Source organism: Suricata suricatta, chromosome 12 (genome assembly GCF_006229205.1).
Source record: "Suricata suricatta isolate VVHF042 chromosome 12, meerkat_22Aug2017_6uvM2_HiC, whole genome shotgun sequence".
NCBI lineage: Eukaryota > Metazoa > Chordata > Mammalia > Carnivora > Herpestidae > Suricata > Suricata suricatta.
Window position 1 is genome coordinate 35,165,283 of NC_043711.1, and position 11,470 is coordinate 35,176,752.

The following is an 11,470-nucleotide window of genomic DNA, read 5'->3' on the forward strand; positions in this document are numbered from 1 at the left end:
TTCCCGCCCCGCGGCCCCCCCGACCCGCCTCGGCTCTGCTCCCGGCGCCTCTCCTGAGCGCCGCGCGGTGGCCGCCGCTCCGCAGGTGCTGGGGAAAGGTATTCGTTCTGAATACCCGAGAGCCGCGTGAGCCCTGCACGAGGGACAGGAATTGAGGGTTCGGCTCGCAATGAAAACCAATCCCCACGCATGGTGACCGCGTCCGAAGACCCAAAACAGTTTGCAAACAGGCTTCCTTAGCGGCCCAGAGCGCAGCGCAAGCATCACTAATCCGGATTCTTATGTAACTTGCTTGCGTGGGAGAGGAGGAAAATCCGCGCACAGGTCAATAACGGAATACTTTGGGGTTTTTTTCTTCTTAATTATAAAAGTACAACTAAGACTTCTTTGACTTGCATCTCATGCTAAACCTTCCTCCCGGCTTCCTTCCCCAACTGAAGTAACACTAATAAGCCGTGACATTTAAATAGTATTGATTTTACAGAGAATACCTCATTTGATCTCCATTTTATAGATAAGAAAACTGAGGCACCAAGAGGTTAAATAACTTGCTCAAGATTACAGCTAATCAGTGGTAACTGCGTAATTTGAACCCAGGAAGTCCGGTTGCAGAGTCCACGTTCTTTAATATTCAAAGTGTAATCCAGAAGAGGCATCTCCAGAGACTTTTTAGGAATCCAGACTTCGAGACCCCACCTTGGAATCAGAAACTGCATTTGAACAAGATCCCCAGGGGGTTAAGTACAGGCAAAAGTTTGAGAAGCATTGCTCTCTGTCATTGTATAATCTTCTGACCTTTTTACTCTGCATTGATATAAAATAGTGCGTCATCCTGCCCCTACCCCCATTCTGCACTTCAAAGTGTATTTGCCTTTCTCTGAGCCCACTGCTGGAGCTAAGGCATGGAAGCCTCCCTGCCTCTCTTCCCCATACTTTTTCTTTGCACCCATGGACCCTATCCCATATTATTTTGTGTATCATTTAACACTTTCAAAGGCCAGGAAAAAGGCATGGAACAGACTCTCTCTTTCAGTCCTCAGAAGGAACCAACCTTACCAACTTCTTGATTTCAGACATCTAGCCTCCAGGACTGAATGATGATAAATTTCTGTTGTTTTGGCCCCTAATTTATGGTACTTTGCTAGAGCAGCCCTAGCAAATGAATAAAAGTATGATTCTTAGGCAGGATGGTACTGATAAGTACCATCTTCAATTTTCCGATGTCGTTTGGCAAGAGCCCAAAATGGTCTGATGAAGTGAGATTTGCTGACCAAATCAGCACATGAAAAGGCAAATTATGTTTAAAACCAAAAATCCAGTTAAAGAGAGGGAGGCAGGCAAACCATAAGAAACTCTTAAATACTGGGAACAGACTGAGGGTTGATGGGGGTGGGGGAGATGGGGAAGTGGGTGATGGTCATGGAGGAGGGTACTTGGCGGAATGAGCACTGGGTGTTATATGGAAACCAATCTGACAATAAATTATATTCAATAAATAGATAAATAAACAAACAAATAAATAAATGAAAACAAAAAGCCAGGGAACTTGGGTGGCTGTTGATTGAAGGTCCAACTCTTGATTTCAGATCAGGTCATGATCCCACCGGGATCAAACTCAGTGCTGGGCTCTGCACTGAACATGGAGCCTGCTTCATATTGTCTCTCCCTCCCTCTCCCTCTCTCTCTCTCCCTCTCTCTCTCTCCTGCTCTCCTCTGCTCGCATGTTCTCTCTCTTTCTAAAATAATATATATATAACCAGAAATAAAAACAAAATGCCAAATGAGCCCCAATTATTCAATTATTTTTACATCATCTATTTATTGAATGCCTGCTGTACCCCAGGTTCTGCAATACGATGATGTGGCAGAGGTAGTCCTTGCTTTCGTGTGACCTGGGTGTCTTGTTCCCGGAAGAGTCGGACAGTGAGCAAATCAACAAATACATGAACAAGGTAATTTCAGAACCGAGTAAGGACTTCAAAGATAAGAAGATAGAGGATTAAAAGAATGGAGGATGCGTTAAATTTAGATTGGCTACCCAGGGAAGGTCCCCACGAGGTAGTCACCTATGAGCTAAGACCTCAGTGACAGAAAGCCATAGAGCAGAGAGCAGGCCGAAACTGCTCTGGGCAAAGATGACAAACCCTCTTGTAAAAAAAACTATGCCTGTCATTCATTCCATAACTCCCATCTTTCGCTCTTTACCACCACTGTGCACCCTTTGAGGTGGTGCAAAATCAATTAATGCCTATTTCATAAAAGTGGGGTCAAATTATTTATCTTCTTAGGTAAGAACAGTGAAGGTTGTACCCATGGGGTTGTGCACGCATGTGCACTCTCACAAAACACCCTTTGACGTGCTTCTGTATTTGGAGATGGTGATACCGCATGACTTAGATGATGTGTTTATTTTCCTTACCTGTAGCATCTGCTCCACACACCCTGGTGCTTAATCAGTACGCTGATAACTGTGCCTGAGAAGGAACATTCCGGCTCTCTTAGGCCCATTTACAAAATCCTCATATTATAAGTGAAGCCTCAGTTTTAAAAGGTTGCAATGCTCATGTCCTTTGAATGTCATCTCTACTTGGGAGACTAGTACGAGCATGAATTAACATTAAACCGGCGGCCTTCACATGGATCATTATCCTCACAACCCTACGAGGTAGGTTCTGTTATTTATAACATCCATTTCACAGATGGGAAAACTGGGGCTCCAAAAAGGCTAAATAATATGCCCACAGTTGAGACCACTGTTTAACGGCAGACTTAGACCTTGAACCGGTCTCTCACTGGGAGGCTTATGCCAGGGTGGGCCAGCAGAGAGCAAAAAGCCTGTGTGTTTTCCTTTGCATTTGTCTTTGAAATTTTCAAAGCACTGTTTTCTAACTTTTTTTTTATTTACCCCCGCCCTCTAGCTTTTGAGTTCACTCTTCTAGGCAGATATTTGCTTTGCTTTCCTTCACTTCAAACTGGAAACTGCAAGAACTTTGATAAATGAAATGACTGATAGATATATTGTTTTCAGCCTGTTTTTCACCATCCTCTGAGGAAATGGGAGTCAAGCTTCTTGAGCTCAGCCTGCCTTTCAGACATCCCTGCCGCATACGTTGACACTTTCCAACACAAAGGGGGATCCCACCCTCACTCAAATACCAGAGACCAGACACCCCCCCCTCCTCCCCGACCAAACCAAATGCCCTACACGATGCGCAACGCCCGCTCTGGCCCTCTTTACACGGATACTAATAGGCCCTCCGGCCTGAGAGTGAACATCTAAAAATGGTTTCAGCTGATCTCTGTGAATCACTTTCTATTCTAGTAGCTTCCCTACAGTCTTGGCCAGGGAAAAAACCCGGGAAACTTGCAATGGTGACAAGATGTGAGGTATCTTTCATTGGATCCTGGATTTCCCCAGCTCGCTTAGGAAGTGGGCAACCATTTTAGCTGTTAAATGACTTCCTGCCTGGGGTGGTTTGGTCAGGCTTGCTTTAAACTTCTGGAACCCAGACAAGGTGTCTGGCCATTCGCTTTGGAAGGCTCAGGTGGGTTTCACTCTCCTTCCCTTCACTGACCACAAATGCTTCAATAATTTATGCTCAGAAAAGAAGAGCACTCCAGGGTAAATTAGCATAAGAAGGATTTATGAAACCACGGTGGGAGGGCATTTTTAGAGATCACGCAAGAGCTGGTGCATGAAGCAGTATGAGCCAGCTCCAAGCAGGACCAGCCTCAGAAAGAGCCATCTGAGAAATAATACTTCTTTGGTACTCTCTTCTTCCCATCCCTTCCACCCACCATCTCCCAATGTGGTCATAGTGCCCCCAGCTACACAGAAGACCGCTGCTGTCACTCATTAATTTCTGTTTTCACTGATTCTTTTATGAAGTCATTTAAACTTTTGTCAAATTTGTATGCCCCATGTTCATAGCAGGATTATACACGTGGCCAAAAGATAGAAACAATTCAAGTGTACTTGAATGGATAAACAAAATGCACTGCACATATAATATCATATTATTTGGACTTTAAAAGGGAAGATAGTCTGATACCTGCTAGAAGGATGAACATCAAAGACATTGTGCTAAGTAGACTAAGCCAGTCAAAAAAGACATCTACTGTATAATTCCTCTTGTAGGGGGAATCTACAGTAGTCAAATTTGTACAGAGAGGGTAGATTGGTAGTTGCAAAGGACGGAAAGAGGGGAGAATAGACAGGTTAGTGCGTTTTTCTTAATGCTGTATTTATTTTTGAGACAGAGAGAGACAGAACATGAGCAGGGGAGGGGCAGAGAGAGAGAGACATAGAATCCGAAGCAGCCTCCAGGCTCTGAGCTATCAGCACACAGCCCGACATGGGGCTAGAACCCACGAACTGTGAGAGCAGGACCTGAGCTGAAGTCGTAAGCTTAACCGACTGAGCCACCGAGGTGCCCCACATGTAATTCAATTTGTATCAGAACTTACTAGACTTAGACTAAACATGTTCTCATGTAAACAAAAGAATTTTTTTAATTTTGTGTGTGCTAGACATGGTAGTAGGCACTTCAGATTTGGTTGTGAAAGACATTCAGAATCCCTGAGAACGTAGCCAAAGCGTATCGCATGATGGCCTAGATAGAATCCTCTTTCAGTTTATACTTTCTTCCTCCAACAAGCATTGAGTCCCTACTATATGTCAGCCTCTCTGCTACTTACCAGGATACACTGATGAATAAGACAGACAGATCCAAGCCTCACACGGGTGCCTGTCTTACTCTCTCTGCTCCACCAAAATTTACTGGTTCTCACCTTCCAGACTCTAACACATGACCTTCTAAAGTCTACTAACATTGTCCAGAAATAAAGCTTCTAATTTTGATCTCTCCCATCTTTGCAATATTTGCGTGTAGTTACACAAGAAACAGTATATTAACTTAGTTTTTTTTCCTTCAAAAATGTGGTTTGTATCTCACAAGTTTTCTTATGAAACTATTTGGCTGATACACAGAAGAATTATTGTAGTAGTTTTAATTTATTGTAATGGATATTGGGGAAAAGAAGGTAAGTGAAAACACCAAACCTGTGATTTCATGGATATTGTTATTTAGAATGACAGCACCTGGGTGGCTCAGTCGGTTAAGCATCCGGCTTCAGCTCAGGTCATGATCTCACTGTTTGTGGGTTCCAGCCCCATGTCAGGCTCTGTGCTGACAGCTAGCTCAGAGCCTGGAACCTGCTTTAGATTCTGTATCTCCCTCTCTCTCTCTCTGACCCTCCCCTGCTCGCGCTGTCTCTCTCTGTCTCTCAAAAATAAAAAAAGTTTAAATAAAAAACACAATAAATAAAGAACTATGCTTTGATAACAGTAATAACAACTTGAGCATATGGTAAAATTAAGAAGGTGAGGCCCAACTAAATTGGGAAGGAGGATGAAATTTTTTTTTAAATGTTTTATTTATTTTTGATACAGAGAGAGACAGAGCATGAGAGGGGGAGAGGCAGAGAGAGAAGGAGACACAGAACCAGAAGCAGGCTCCAGGCTCTGAGCTAGCTGTCAGCACAGAGCCCGACGCGGGGCTCGAACCCACGAACGTGAGATCTGACCTGAGCTGAAGCCGGACACTCAACCGACTGAGCCACCCAGGCACCCCTGAAATTTTTAAAAATAGGAGAGACTCTGTTGACAGAAATGTAGAAATGCTTGTCCAGTGATAGGCCAATAAGAATACTATTCTGAGGAAAAACAGGGTTCATAGTCATATTTGTATCCCACCATGGGCCTAGTCTGGCCTTTCTAACACTGTACTTTTAGGGACCATCACCCTACATCACACTGAATGATGACACGTACTAAGAATCTCTTCCTTCCCTGTTTACCAACTCAGCTTGCTCTGAAAAGGCTCAGTCTAGCTGAGGATCAAGGTAAACAGGGGAAAGTCATCAAGGATCTCTGGAACTTGGGTTCTGAGGATGCTGAGTTTGTATCATGCAAGTTGATATTATGGCAAACTTATGGTGAAAATAGTAATGACATTTCTGACTCTTATCTGTGCTGTTTTCTCTCCTATACTTATAGTGGAAAGTTTTGGAGAAAGCAGAAAAATTAGTATGGGTTTTATTCCAACTTTCTTTCCATCTGCTCTATTTTAATACAGGCAACAAAAGCCACCTGCCATTTGACTTTTATTTTTGGACTTGAATATTTTGCCTCTACTTTGAAACAACATTATTTAGTCAAAGGTCATAAATGTTAATGTAGGATTTAAGAGGCTTCACTTGGACATCTGACATTTGGAATACTCTTGATCAGGGACTTACCCACCAGGGAAGCCAAATCTATCAGTGGACCTCAAATCCCATGGATTTCAAACAAGTTGCAGTACTAGATATTTGCCTCACTGCCAAACACCCCCTTCTGAGAAAGCATCTGAGACAGAATCCTTGACTGGAAGTGACAGAAACTCAACACAAACAAATAGGCAAAAAGAGGCTACTGTTTGCATAACTGAGATGCACTGGAAATGTAACTAGATACTGGTATTCAAGGGAGGGGATGAATGTGTAACTATTTCTTCCCCATCTCTTGACTGTGTTCGTTTGTTTGGATTGGACTCCTTCCCTCTTACTAAGAGGAAGTTTTTTCCACAAGGCAGTCAAGATGACCTTCAAAAGCGCCAAGCGATCCGCTTCCAATCATGTCCTTCCAGTCATATGACCCTCGATGCAAAAAGAATTCTCCTCTAGCTTCAAATTAAAGAAATGTAGGCCAGCTTGTTTTACAAGCACACTGTCATGCCCACTCTGGGTGTACGAGGGGAATAGCAGTCACACTATAATCACACAGTTATATTTCTCCAAAAGAAGGAGTGTTGGACAGTAACTAATGTCCATTCCAGGACTCTGCCACACGCAATGCTCTGATTGACCAACCCATATGACAAGAGACGAATTAGATTAGTTTAGGCTCCTGAGCCTAAAACTGTCCATCCAGCCAATATTTCTGACTTGTGTGGTCTGGCTAGAAAAGTGGCATGAACCAATCACACTTTTTCCACCTGGAATTTGAAAATGGAAGCCCAGGAAACTGAGTCATTTACTTGAGGCAGCTGTACTAAATTACATGACAAAGAATTATGAAGTTATAAAGAGGCCAACCTACAGAAGTGGAGATCAGAGAAGAGAGAAACATTGACCGAGACCATATCACTGCAAGAAAGAGATATTCAGGGACTTGCTGACTCAGTTTACTGGGAGTCTTCATTAGACAGTCTTCATTCTCTCCACTTTACAGATGAAACTGAAGTTCAAAGAACATCTCTGATTTTTTTAAATGTGATTTTTCAAGCTAGAAAGTCTAAGTCAAGAATACGCTTTCCCTGTACTGCAATATACTTCAGAACCTTGAGTAACATTGAAAGAGCTGGGCTGGAGGCACAGACTTGGAAATCATCTCTCTATCTACTTAGACTCCTCGAGGCATTCCCGAAAGCCGTGGAAGGCCATGAAGATACCTAGCGAAGGATCACAGGTAGGGACTAACTGTGATAGCCCCCCCCTACTAGTGCTCACTCTCGGCAAGCTCCACACTTCATGAACTCTCCTAGCAAAAGAGAGGTTGGGGTAGAATTGGTGGAGATAACAGTGATTATGCTTCTATGCGCCACAAGATGAAACAACTTCAAATTTTTTGTTTTGTAGAACTTGGTAATTTTCCACCCATGCTTGTGCTGCATATACTCACATTTTACCCAGCCTGAGAATTCAAGAGAATCTCCCTGTTATGCATGCATTTCTAAATGAATCTTGCAAATTAGCATAGGCATATAGAGCCAGGCTGAAGAGAATGAGACAGAGGATAGCAAAAAGTGGATGTCAGGGTGAATATGGTGAACCCCAAGGCAACACTTCTACCCAGCTATGATAAACAAGGTTCCACACTGAGTTGATTTTGCCCCTGGTGAATTCAGAATATTCTAGCATTTTAATAAGATTTTTAAGAGCAACAAATAAAAAGTAAAGTATGATTCATCATGTCAGCACTTTATTCTGTATTATTAGCACACACTGACATAAATTTTAAGGAGTAAATACATGTGCTGAGATGATTTTTAAAATATTCCCTTGTACTTCCTTTTAGTACATGATCCTACTTTCCATCCTCACCCGCAACAAATTCAAGCAGCTAGACAGTATGCTTACAACCCTAGGGAAAAATGTACCAAAGCACAACTCAGAGAACAAAGACACAAAGCCATGGCTTATGAGTTTCAAAATAGGCCGCTGAAACCCATGCTGGAAATAATAGTTTTGAAACGGTTTCTGAGCCCCAGAAGCCAAGTTTTTGAATATCAAAAAGCCACAGCATATCTTGAACAATAGATTGGAAAAATAGCCTCCCCTCTAGCTTTCAGACAAGGCAAGATTCCATAGGATGGATGGAAGAGAAGATCCGATAAAAAGAAGAAAGTAAGATGACAGTGAGTGTTACCTACAGAGACCACCATGGACAGCTCCTCTAGGTTATATGAGACCAACAATGGAAGTCTGACCTAGGATGGACGTGCACAGGGCTTCTCAACCTTGGTGCTATTGACATTTTGGTCAGATCATCATTGGGGGGTGGGGCACCCTGGGTATCACAGGATTTTTTTTGAGAGAGAGAGAGAGAGACAGCATGAGCAGGGGAGGGTCAGAGAGAGAGGGAGACACAGAATCTAAAGCAGGCTCCAGCCTCTGAGCTAGCTGTCAGCACAGAGCCCTATGCGGAACTTGAAACCACAAACCGTGAGATCATGACCTGAGCCGAAGCCGGACACTCAACTGACTGAGCCACTCAGGTGCCCCCATCACAGGATGTTTAACAGGATCCCTGGCCTCTACCTACTAGATGTCAATAGTACCTCTAAGTCGTGACAGCGAAAAACAATTTCAGATATTGCCAAATATTCACTGGGATGGAGGAGGGTGGAGAGAAAATGCCTAGGTTGAAAATCAATAAGATGGGAACATGGAAAGAGGGAAAGAGAGAGAAAGAGAGATTACATAACTATATCTTTCTAATAAAAACCTGCCATTTTTTTACTTCATGACACGTTGTGGATTTTCACAAAGACACAGTATTCCTTAATATAGCCATAACATAATTTAATTAGCCAATCCCCTATTGCTGAACATTTAGGTTACTCCCAATATTTCACCATTACCAGTAATGCCCTGATGAACATTATATATTCCTTTGATTGTTTTCTGAGGATGAATTCCTAAGGAATATGCTTAGAAAAAACTGATATTTGGAGGTTGTATCTATAACATTTACTATTTCATTGGTTTAAAATATACCTTCTATTTCTATATCTCTATCTCTATCTCTTACTATCCCACAGAGCTCTCTACTTTGTCAAGTATGCAGGGCAGCTACAAATTGTCCCTTTTTACTGAGAAGAAAACAAGTAATCCCAGAAGTCTAAAGACTTGCCCATGGCAACACAATTATGTCACAACAGAGGACTAAAACCCATCTCACCTGAGTCACCTGGGCTTTTGGCTAAGTGCTCACATTGGTGCCATAGAGGCTGCCAAACTGAAATAACTCAGAGAAAATGAGTGTGTCCCATGCTCATGGATGATGTGCAAATTTGTGAGCACTAAGATGTTAGGATAATTCTTGATTATGAGTTCTGTCTCTAATGCTATGTGTGTACCTTCCAGAGATCACCAGAGTCCAAGGCCATGAGACCTTGGGTGAGTGAATCTACCACTTCCCATGCAAACTTCCACAACCAATCTCCCCTTCAAATGCTGACTTAGAGGGATAATATTTTAAAATGCTAATTCCAACATCTGCTTCCATCTTATCCCTGAAGCCAAATTACGTTGGTACAGTCTGTTTTTACTTCCAGTGATGCTCTAACACAGATTTATTACCAATTAATTTCTTATCAAGGAAAAACAACTCCGTCAAAAGTATTTTAGATAATGACATTTAAGTATTTTATATTGCTTTAAGTCTGAAAAGTTAGAATAGAGATTCCATCCAATGTTCATTACCTCTTAATGTTTGCATTCTTTTTCATGTTTTGATTCACCAAGAAACAATGAAAATGCTACCCACTGCTTAGCCATTTTTTAGGTTTAATGAGATTAAATAAATTCTGAGGGGGAAAAGAGTACAGCTTAATAATGTTTTAAGTGGTTTGTGGAAACATTCCCTCTACCATGGGCACAATTTTAAACCAAAGCCAACTTCTGCAGTGCTGCTGAAAGCTAATGAATGCCTTAATAATATGCAGAGGAAAAAAGCGATGAGTTGATTAGATACAGAAATATCCTAGACCTCTGATTAGGAAAACAACTCCATTGTACTCAGAGACAGAACTTTTAACAAAGACTTACCCTAACATCCCAGCGATCCATTTCAAGATCCATTAATAATAAGTGATCTTCCTGGCAGCATACATTGAGGTAATTGACACTCACTGATTTGAGGGCTAGACTTCAAAGCTCCAGATAAACCTTGAACCAATTTCTCTCGGTCCTAATAATACTCAAAAAGTGAGCACAATTGAGAACATCATGTAACTTTTCTATTTCCCAGAACCTAGTTGATTTCAATCCCTCTTCCAGTTAATTAAAATTCCTTTGCAGGTTGGCACTTTTTGAATAAAGTATTTAACAGATTCATCTAGAAATGTTATTTTACTTTTCCTGATTGCCTATCTAGTCTTTGGAACTGTTATGTATGTGCATGTCTTTCTCTGTGTATAAGATTATTACCTTCAAACATACTTGCTTTCTAATAGTAGAGCATCCAACTGTGTAAATGTACATCACATAAGACTGAAATACACAGTTCCTTAGAGTCCGGCAAATTCTAAGTAGTTGTTACTTGATCCTTGGGGCCCCAAGCAAAGGGATATGTTAGATGTAACACCGCTTAGGTAAAGGAGGCAAATATCAAGTGGCAAAAGCTACTTGAACAAATATACCATTAGAAGGTCTCAAAGAACATAAAGAAGTAATAGGAAAATACAGGCAAAGAAACAATAAAAAGAAGTACATGCCACAATATGGATGACCCTTATGAACATTATTCTTCATTTCATTATTAAATGAAATAATCCAGTCACAAAAGACTTCATATTGTACAATTACATTTACCTAAAATGTCCTGAACAGGCAAATCCACAAAAAGAGAAAGTAGACTAATAGCCAGGAGCTGGGGAAGGGGAAACAGGGCTTATGGCTAAATGGCTATAGGGTTTCTTTTGGGGGAAAGAAAAGGTTCTAATATTAGGTAGTGGTGCTGATCGCACAACTCTGTCAATACACTAAACCCACCGAACTGTGCGCTCTAAGTAGGTTAATTTTATGACAAGTAAATTATATCTCAAAGAGGCTTTTAAAAAAAAACAACAGGAAGAGACAGAAAGGTCTCAGAAGAAAAGAATGAGGCCCCTGAGGGGCAGGGGCTTTAGTTCTAATAGAAGCA